This window comes from Petromyzon marinus, unplaced genomic scaffold (assembly GCF_048934315.1).
Source record: "Petromyzon marinus isolate PM22_M1 ecotype Great Lakes invasive population unplaced genomic scaffold, UKy_Petmar_22M1.pri1.0 PM_G_Scaffold_3, whole genome shotgun sequence".
Classification (NCBI taxonomy): Eukaryota; Metazoa; Chordata; class Hyperoartia; order Petromyzontiformes; family Petromyzontidae; genus Petromyzon; species Petromyzon marinus.
In genome coordinates, this window is record NW_027422872.1 from 7069584 (window position 1) to 7081628 (window position 12045).

A 12045-nucleotide genomic window follows, 5' to 3' on the forward strand; every position below is an offset into this window, starting at 1 on the left:
GCTGACTTGGAAGTCACCTATACAACATGGCAACCAGCACAATGTCCCCCAAGCAATATGGCTGACTTGGAAGTCACCTATAGAACATGGCCACCAGCACAATGTCCCCCAAGCAATATGGCTGACTTGGAAGTCACCTATAGAACATGGCAACCAGCACAATGTCCCCCAAGCAATATGGCTGACTTGGAAGTCACCTATACAAGACAACCAGCACAATGTCCCCCATGCAATATGGCTGACTTGGAAGTCACCTATAGGACATGGCAACCAGCACAATGTCCCCCATGCAATATGGCTGACTTGGAAGTCACCTATAGAATACAACCATCACAATGTCCCCAATGCAATATGGCTGACTTGGAAGTCACCTATACAAGACAACCAGCACAATGTCCCCCATGCAATATTGCTGACTTGGAAGTCACCTATAGAACATGGCCACCAGCACAATGTCCCCCATGCAATATGGCTGACTTGGAAGTCACCTATAGAACATGGCAACCAGCACAATGTCCCCCAAGCAATATGGCTGACTTGGAAGTCACCTATACAAGACAACCAGCACAATTTCCCCCATGCAATATGGCTGACTTGGAAGTCACCTATAGGACATGGCAACCAGCACAATGTCCCCCATGCAATATGGCTGACTTGGAAGTCACCTATACAATACAACCAGCACAATGTCCCCCATGCAATTTGGCTGACTTGGAAGTCACCTATACAACATGGCAACCAGCACAATGTCCCCCATGCAATATGGCTGACTTGGAAGTCACCTATAGAACATGACCACCAGCACAATGTCCCCCATGCAATATGGCTGACTTGGAAGTCACCTATACAACATGGCAACCAGCACAATGTCCCCCAAGCAATATGGCTGACTTGGAAGTCACCTATATAACATGGCCACCAGCACAATGTCCCCCAAGCAATATGGCTGACTTGGAAGTCACCTATAGAACATGGCAACCAGCACAATGTCCCCCAAGCAATATGGCTGACTTGGAAGTCACCTATACAAGACAACCAGCACAATGTCCCGCATGCAATATGGCTGACTTGGAAGTCACCTATAGGACATGGCAACTAGCACAATGTCCCCCATGCAATATGGCTGACTTGGAAGTCACCTATAGAACATGGCCACCAGCACAATGTCCGCCAAGCAATATGGCTCACTTGGAAGTCACCTATACAATACAACCAGCACAATGTCCCCCATGCAATATGGCTGACTTGGAAGTCACCTATACAATACAACCAGCACAATGTCCCAAATGCAATATGGCTGACTTGGAAGTCACCTATAGAACATAGCCACCAGCACAATGTCCCCCATGCAATATGGCTGACTTGGAAGTCACCTATACAACATGGCAACCAGCACAATGTCCCCCATGCAATATGGCTGACTTGGAAGTCACCTATACAATACAACCAGCACAATGTCCCCCATGCAATTTGGCTGACTTGGAAGTCACCTATACAACATGGCAACCAGCACAATGTCCCCCATGCAATATGGCTGACTTGGAAGTCACCTATAGAACATGGCCACCAGCACAATGTCCCCCATGCAATATGGCTGACTTGGAAGTCACCTATACAACATGGCAACTAGCACAATGTCCCCCAAGCAATATGGCTGACTTGGAAGTCACCTATACAAGACAACCAGCACAATGTCCCAAATGCAATATGGCTGACTTGGAAGTCACCTATAGAACATGGCCACCAGCACAATGTCCCCCATGCAATATGGCTGACTTGGAAGTCACCTGTACAACATGGCAACCAGCACAATGTCCCCCAAGCAATATGGCTGACTTGGAAGTCACCTATAGAACATGGCCACCAGCACAATGTCCCCCAAGCAATATGGCTGACTTGGAAGTCACCAACAGAACATGGCAACCAGCACAATGTCCCCCAAGCAATATGGCTGACTTGGAAGTCACCTATACAAGACAACCAGCACAATGTCCCCCATGCAACACGGCTGACTTGGAAGTCACCTATACAAGACAACCAGCACAATGTCCCCCATGCAATATGGCTGACTTGGAAGTCACCTATACAACACAACCAGCACAATGTCCCCCAAGCAATATGGCTCACTTGGAAGTCACCTATACAACATGGCAACCAGCACAATGTCCCCCATGCAATATGGCTGACTTGGAAGTCACCTATACAATACAACCAGCACAATGTCCCCGAAGCAATATGGCTGACTTGGAAGTCACCTATAGAACATGGCCACCAGCACAATGTCCCCCATGCAATATGGCTGACTTGGAAGTCACCTATACAAGACAACCTGCACAATGTCCCCCATGCAATATGGCTGACTTGGAAGTCACCTATAGAACATGGCCACCAGCACAATGTCCCCCATGCAATATGGCTGACTTGGAAGTCACCTATAGAACATGGCAACCAGCACAATGTCCCCCAAGCAATATGGCTGACTTGGAAGTCACCTATACAAGACAACCAGCACAATTTCCCCCATGCAATATGGCTGACTTGGAAGTCACCTATAGGACATGGCAACCAGCACAATGTCCCCCATGCAATATGGCTGACTTGGAAGTCACCTATACAACACAACCAGCACAATGTCCCCCATGCAATATGGCTGACTTGGAAGTCACCTATACAACACAACCAGCACAATGTCCCCCAAGCAATATGGCTGACTTGGAAGTCACCTATACAACATGGCCACCAGCACAATGTCCCCCAAGCAATATGGCTCACTTGGAAGTCACCTATACAATACAACCAGCACAATGTCCCCCATGCAATATGGCTGACTTGGAAGTCACCTATACAATACAACCAGCACAATGTCCCCCATGCAATATGGCTGATTGGAAGTCACCTATACAACACAACCAGCACAATGTCCCCCATGCAATATGGCTGACTTGGAAGTCACCTATACAACATGGCAACCAGCACAATGTCCCCCATGCAATATGGCTGACTTGGAAGTCACCTATAGAACATGGCCACCAGCACAATGTCCCCCATGCAACACGGCTGACTTGGAAGTCACCTATACAAGACAACCAGCACAATGTCCCCCAAGCAATATGGCTGACTTGGAAGTCACCTATAGAACATGGCCACCAGCACAATGTCCCCCATGCAATATGGCTGACTTGGAAGTCACCTATACAACATGGCAACCAGCACAATGTCCCCCAAGCAATATGGCTCACTTGGAAGTCACCTATACAACATGGCAACCAGCACAATGTCCCCCATGCAATACGGCTGACTTGGAAGTCACCTATAGAACATGGCCACCAGCACAATGTCCCCCATGCAACACGGCTGACTTGGAAGTCACCTATACAACACAACCAGCACAATGTCCCCCAAGCAATATGGCTCACTTGGAAGTCACCTATACAACATGGCAACCAGCACAATGTCCCCCATGCAATATGGCTGACTTGGAAGTCACCTATACAACATGGCAACCAGCACAATGTCCCCCATGCAATATGGCTGACTTGGAAGTCACCTATACAATACAACCAGCACAATGTCCCTCAGGCAATATGGCTGACTTGGAAGTCACCTATACAACATGGCCACCAGCACAATGTCCCCCATGCAATATGGCTGACTTGGAAGTCACCTATACAATACAACCAGCACAATGTCCCCCAGGCAATATGGCTGACTTGGAAGTCACCTATACAACATGGCAACCAGCACAATGTCCCCCAAGCAATATGGCTGACTTGGAAGTCACCTATACAACATGGCAACCAGCACAATGTCCCCCATGCAATATGGTTGACTTGGAAGTCACCTATACAACATGGCAACCAGCACAATGTCCCCCATGCAATATGGCTGACTTGGAAGTCACCTATAGAACATGGCCACCAGCACAATGTCCCCCATGCAATATGGCTAACTTGGAAGTCACCTATAGAACATGGCAACCAGCACAATGTCCCCCAAGCAATATGGCTGACTTGGAAGTCACCTATACAAGACAACCAGCACAATTTCCCCCATGCAATATGGCTGACTTGGAAGTCACCTATAGGACATGGCAACCAGCACAATGTCCCCCAAGCAATATGGCTGACTTGGAAGTCACCTATACAACACAACCAGCACAATGTCCCCCATGCAACACGGCTGACTTGGAAGTCACCTATACAAGACAACCAGCACAATGTCCCCCATTCAATATGGCTGACTTGGAAGTCACCTATACAACACAACCAGCACAATGTCCCCCAAGCAATATGGCTCACTTGGAAGTCACCTATACAACATGGCAACCAGCACAATGTCCCCCATGCAATATGGCTGACTTGGAAGTCACCTATACAATACAACCAGCACAATGTCCCCCAAGCAATATGGCTGACTTGGAAGTCACCTATAGAACATGGCCACCAGCACAATGTCCCCCATGCAATAGGGCTGACTTGGAAGTCACCTATACAAGACAACCAGCACAATGTCCCCCATGCAATATGGCTGACTTGGAAGTCACCTATAGAACATGGCCACCAGCACAATGTCCCCCATGCAATATGGCTGACTTGGAAGTCACCTATAGAACATGGCAACCAGCACAATGTCCCCCAAGCAATATGGCTGACTTGGAAGTCACCTATACAAGACAACCAGCACAATTTCCCCCATGCAATATGGCTGACTTGGAAGTCACCTATAGGACATGGCAACCAGCACAATGTCCCCCATGCAATATGGCTGACTTGGAAGTCACCTATACAACACAACCAGCACAATGTCCCCCATGCAATATGGCTGACTTGGAAGTCACCTATACAACACAACCAGCACAATGTCCCCCATGCAATATGGCTAACTTGGAAGTCACCTATAGAACATGGCAACCAGCACAATGTCCCCCAAGCAATATGGCTGACTTGGAAGTCACCTATACAACACAACCAGCACAATGTCCCCCATGCAACACGGCTGACTTGGAAGTCACCTATACAAGACAACCAGCACAATGTCCCCCATTCAATATGGCTGACTTGGAAGTCACCTATACAACACAACCAGCACAATGTCCCCCAAGCAATATGGCTCACTTGGAAGTCACCTATACAACATGGCAACCAGCACAATGTCCCCCATGCAATATGGCTGACTTGGAAGTCACCTATACAATACAACCAGCACAATGTCCCCCAAGCAATATGGCTGACTTGGAAGTCACCTATAGAACATGGCCACCAGCACAATGTCCCCCATGCAATAGGGCTGACTTGGAAGTCACCTATACAAGACAACCAGCACAATGTCCCCCATGCAATATGGCTGACTTGGAAGTCACCTATAGAACATGGCCACCAGCACAATGTCCCCCATGCAATATGGCTGACTTGGAAGTCACCTATAGAACATGGCAACCAGCACAATGTCCCCCAAGCAATATGGCTGACTTGGAAGTCACCTATACAAGACAACCAGCACAATTTCCCCCATGCAATATGGCTGACTTGGAAGTCACCTATAGGACATGGCAACCAGCACAATGTCCCCCATGCAATATGGCTGACTTGGAAGTCACCTATACAACACAACCAGCACAATGTCCCCCATGCAATATGGCTGACTTGGAAGTCACCTATACAACACAACCAGCACAATGTCCCCCATGCAATATGGCTAACTTGGAAGTCACCTATAGAACATGGCAACCAGCACAATGTCCCCCAAGCAATATGGCTGACTTGGAAGTCACCTATACAGCACAATGTCCCCCAAGCAATATGGCTCACTTGGAAGTCACCTATACAATACAACCAGCACAATGTCCCCCATGCAATATGGCTGACTTGGAAGTCACCTATACAATACAACCAGCACAATGTCCCCCATGCAATATGGCTGACTTGGAAGTCACCTTTACAACACAACCAGCACAATGTCCCCCATGCAATATGGCTGACTTGGAAGTCACCTATACAACATGGCAACCAGCACAATGTCCCCCATGCAATATGGCTGACTTGGAAGTCACCTATACAACATGGCAACCAGCACAATGTCCCCCATGCAATATGGCTGACTTGGAAGTCACCTATACAAGACAACCAGCACAATGTCCCCATGCAATATGGCTGACTTGGAAGTCACCTATAGAACATGGCCACCAGCACAATGTCCCCCATGCAATATGGCTGACTTGAAAGTCACCTATACAACATGGCAACCAGCACAATGTCCCCAAAGCAATATGGCTCACTTGGAAGTCACCTATACAACATGGCAACCAGCACAATGTCCCCCATGCAATATGGCTGACTTGGAAGTCACCTATAGAACATGGCCACCAGCACAATGTCCCCCATGCAACACGGCTGACTTGGAAGTCACCTATACAAGACAACCAGCACAATGTCCCCCATGCAATATGGCTGACTTGGAAGTCACCTATACAAGACAACCAGCACAATGTCCCCCAAGCAATATGGCTGACTTGGAAGTCACCTATAGAACATGGCCACCAGCACAATGTCCCCCATGCAATATGGCTGACTTGGAAGTCACCTATACAACATGGCAACCAGCACAATGTCCCCCAAGCAATATGGCTCACTTGGAAGTCACCTATACAACATGGCAACCAGCACAATGTCCCCCATGCAATATGGCTGACTTGGAAGTCACCTATAGAACATGGCCACCAGCACAATGTCCCCCATGCAACACGGCTGACTTGGAAGTCACCTATACAACACAACCAGCACAATGTCCCCCAAGCAATATGGCTCACTTGGAAGTCACCTATACAACATGGCAACCAGCACAATGTCCCCCATGCAATATGGCTGACTTGGAAGTCACCTATACAACATGGCAACCAGCACAATGTCCCCCATGCAATATGGCTGACTTGGAAGTCACCTATACAATACAACCAGCACAATGTCCCCCAGGCAATATGGCTGACTTGGAAGTCACCTATACAACATGGCAACCAGCACAATGTCCCCCATGTAATATGGCTGACTTGGAAGTCACCTATACAATACAACCAGCACAATGTCCCCCAGGCAATATGGCTGACTTGGAAGTCACCTATACAACATGGCAACCAGCACAATGTCCCCCAAGCAATATGGCTGACTTGGAAGTCACCTATACAACATGGCAACCAGCACAATGTCCCCCATGCAATATGGCTGACTTGGAAGTCACCTATACAACATGGCAACCAGCACAATGTCCCCCATGCAATATGGCTGACTTGGAAGTCACCTATAGAACATGGCCACCAGCACAATGTCCCCCATGCAATATGGCTGACTTGGAAGTCACCTATAGAACATGGCAACCAGCACAATGTCCCCCAAGCAATATGGCTGACTTGGAAGTCACCTATACAAGACAACCAGCACAATTTCCCCCATGCAATATGGCTGACTTGGAAGTCACCTATAGGACATGGCAACCAGCACAATGTCCCCCATGCAATATGGCTGACTTGGAAGTCACCTATACAACACAACCAGCACAATGTCCCCCATGCAATATGGCTGACTTGGAAGTCACCTATACAACACAACCAGCACAATGTCCCCCATGCAATATTGCTAACTTGGAAGTCACCTATAGAACATGGCAACCAGCACAATGTCCCCCAAGCAATATGGCTGACTTGGAAGTCACCTATACAACATGGCCACCAGGACAATGTCCCCCAAGCAATATGGCTCACTTGGAAGTCACCTATACAATACAACCAGCACAATGTCCCCCATGCAATATGGCTGACTTGGAAGTCACCTATACAATACAACCAGCACAATGTCCCCCATGCAATATGGCTGACTTGGAAGTCACCTATACAACACAACCAGCACAATGTCCCCCATGCAATATGGCTGACTTGGAGGTCACCTATACAACATGGCAACCAGCACAATGTCCCCCATGCAATATGGCTGACTTGGAAGTCACCTATACAACATGGCAACCAGCACAATGTCCCCCATGCAATATGGCTGACTTGGAAGTCACCTATACAAGACAACCAGCACAATGTCCCCATGCAATATGGCTGACTTGGAAGTCACCTATAGAACATGGCCACCAGCACAATGTCCCCCATGCAATATGGCTGACTTGGAAGTCACCTATACAACATGGCAACCAGCACAATGTCCCCCAAGCAATATGGCTCACTTGGAAGTCACCTATACAACATGGCAACCAGCACAATGTCCCCCATGCAATATGGCTGACTTGGAAGTCACCTATAGAACATGGCCACCAGCACAATGTCCCCCATGCAACACGGCTGACTTGGAAGTCACCTATACAAGACAACCAGCACAATGTCCCCCATGCAATATGGCTGACTTGGAAGTCACCTATACAAGACAACCAGCACAATGTCCCCCAAGCAATATGGCTGACTTGGAAGTCACCTATAGAAAATGGCCACCAGCACAATGTCCCCCATGCAATATGGCTGACTTGGAAGTCACCTATACAAGACAACCAGCACAATGTCCCCATGCAATATGGCTGACTTGGAAGTCACCTATAGAACATGGCCACCAGCACAATGTCCCCCATGCAATATGGCTGACTTGGAAGTCACCTATACAACATGGCAACCAGCACAATGTCCCCCAAGCAATATGGCTCACTTGGAAGTCACCTATACAACATGGCAACCAGCACAATGTCCCCCATGCAATATGGCTGACTTGGAAGTCACCTATAGAACATGGCCACCAGCACAATGTCCCCCATGCAACACGGCTGACTTGGAAGTCACCTATACAAGACAACCAGCACAATGTCCCCACATGCAATATGGCTGACTTGGAAGTCACCTATACAAGACAACCAGCACAATGTCCCCCAAGCAATATGGCTGACTTGGAAGTCACCTATAGAAAATGGCCACCAGCACAATGTCCCCCATGCAATTTGGCTGACTTGGAAGTCACCTCTACAACATGGCAACCAGCACAATGTCCCCCAAGCAATATGGCTCACTTGGAAGTCACCTATACAACATGGCAACCAGTACAATGTCCCCCATGCAATATGGCTGACTTGGAAGTCACCTATAGAACATGGCCACCAGCACAATGTCCCCCATGCAACACGGCTGACTTGGAAGTCACCTATACAACACAACCAGCACAATGTCCCCCAAGCAATATGGCTCACTTGGAAGTCACCTATACAACATGGCAACCAGCACAATGTCCCCCATGCAATATGGCTGACTTAGAAGTCACCTATACAACATGGCAACCAGCACAATGTCCCCCATGCAATATGGCTGACTTGGAAGTCACCTATACAATACAACCAGCACAATGTCCCCCAGGCAATATGGCTGACTTGGAAGTCACCTATACAACATGGCAACCAGCACAATGTCCCCCATGCAATATGGCTGACTTGGAAGTCACCTATACAATACAACCAGCACAATGTCCCCCAGGCAATATGGCTGACTTGGAAGTCACCTATACAACATGGCAACCAGCACAATGTCCCCCAAGCAATATGGCTGACTTGGAAGTCACCTATACAACATGGCAACCAGCACAATGTCCCCCATGCAATATGGCTGACTTGGAAGTCACCTATACAACATGGCAACCAGCACAATGTCCGCCATGCAATATGGCTGACTTGGAAGTCACCTATACAACATGGCAACCAGCACAATGTCCCCCATGCAATATGGCTGACTTGGAAGTCACCTATACCACATGGCCACCAGCACAATGTCCCCCATGCAATATGGCTGACTTGGAGGTCACCTATACAACATGGCAACCAGCACAATGTCCCCCATGCAATATGGCTGACTTGGAAGTCACCTATACAACATGGCAACCAGCACAATGTCCCCCATGCAATATGGCTGACTTGGAAGTCACCTATACAAGACAACCAGCACAATGTCCCCATGCAATATGGCTGACTTGGAAGTCACCTATAGAACATGGCCACCAGCACAATGTCCCCCATGCAATATGGCTGACTTGGAAGTCACCTATACAACATGGCAACCAGCACAATGTCCCCCAAGCAATATGGCTCACTTGGAAGTCACCTATACAACATGGCAACCAGCACAATGTCCCCCATGCAATATGGCTGACTTGGAAGTCACCTATAGAACATGGCCACCAGCACAATGTCCCCCATGCAACACGGCTGACTTGGAAGTTACCTATACAAGACAACCAGCACAATGTCCCCCATGCAATATGGCTGACTTGGAAGTCACCTATACAAGACAACCAGCACAATGTCCCCCAAGCAATATGGCTGACTTGGAAGTCACCTATAGAAAATGGCCACCAGCACAATGTCCCCATGCAATATGGCTGACTTGGAAGTCACCTCTACAACATGGCAACCAGAACAATATCCCCCAAGCAATATGGCTCACTTGGAAGTCACCTATACAACATGGCAACCAGCACAATGTCCCCCATGCAATATGGCTGACTTGGAAGTCACCTATAGAACATGGCCACCAGCACAATGTCCCCCATGCAACACGGCTGACTTGGAAGTCACCTATACAACACAACCAGCACAATGTCCCCCAAGCAATATGGCTCACTTGGAAGTCACCTATACAACATGGCAACCAGCACAATGTCCCCCATGCAATATGGCTGACTTAGAAGTCACCTATACAACATGGCAACCAGCACAATGTCCCCCATGCAATATGGCTGACTTGGAAGTCACCTATACAATACAACCAGCACAATGTCCCCCAGGCAATATGGCTGACTTGGAAGTCACCTATACAACATGGCAACCAGCACAATGTCCCCCATGCAATATGGCTGACTTGGAAGTCACCTATACAATACAACCAGCACAATGTCCCCCAGGCAATATGGCTGACTTGGAAGTCACCTATACAACATGGCAACCAGCACAATGTCCCCCAAGCAATATGGCTGACTTGGAAGTCACCTATACAACATGGCAACCAGCACAATGTCCCCCATGCAATATGGCTGACTTGAAAGTCACCTATACAACATGGCAACCAGCACAATGTCCCCCATGCAATATGGCTGACTTGGAAGTCACCTATACAACATGGCAACCAGCACAATGTCCCCCATGCAATATGGCTGACTTGGAAGTCACCTATACCACATGGCCACCAGCACAATGTCCCCCATGCAATATGGCTGACTTGGAAGTCACCTATACAACATGGCAACCAGCACAATGTCCCCCATGCAATATGGCTGACTTGGAAGTCACCTATACAACATGGCAACCAGCACAATGTCCCCCATGCAATATGGCTGACTTGGAAGTCACCTATACAATACAACCAGCACAATGTCCCCCAGGCAATATGGCTGACTTGGAAGTCACCTATACAACATGGCAACCAGCACAATGTCCCCCATGCAATATGGCTGACTTGGAAGTCACCTATACAATACAACCAGCACAATGTCCCCCAGGCAATATGGCTGACTTGGAAGTCACCTATACAACATGGCAACCAGCACAATGTCCCCCAAGCAATATGGCTGACTTGGAAGTCACCTATACAACATGGCAACCAGCACAATGTCCCCCATGCAATATGGCTGACTTGGAAGTCACCTATACAACATGGCAACCAGCACAATGTCCGCCATGCAATATGGCTGACTTGGAAGTCACCTATACAACATGGCAACCAGCACAATGTCCCCCATGCAATATGGCTGACTTGGAAGTCACCTATACCACATGGCCACCAGCACAATGTCCCCCATGCAATATGGCTGACTTGGAGGTCACCTATACAACATGGCAACCAGCACAATGTCCCCCATGCAATATGGCTGACTTGGAAGTCACCTATACAACATGGCAACCAGCACAATGTCCCCCATGCAATATGGCTGACTTGGAAGTCACCTATACAAGACAACCAGCACAATGTCCCCATGCAATATGGCTGACTTGGAAGTCACCTATAGAACATGGCCACCAGCACAATGTCCC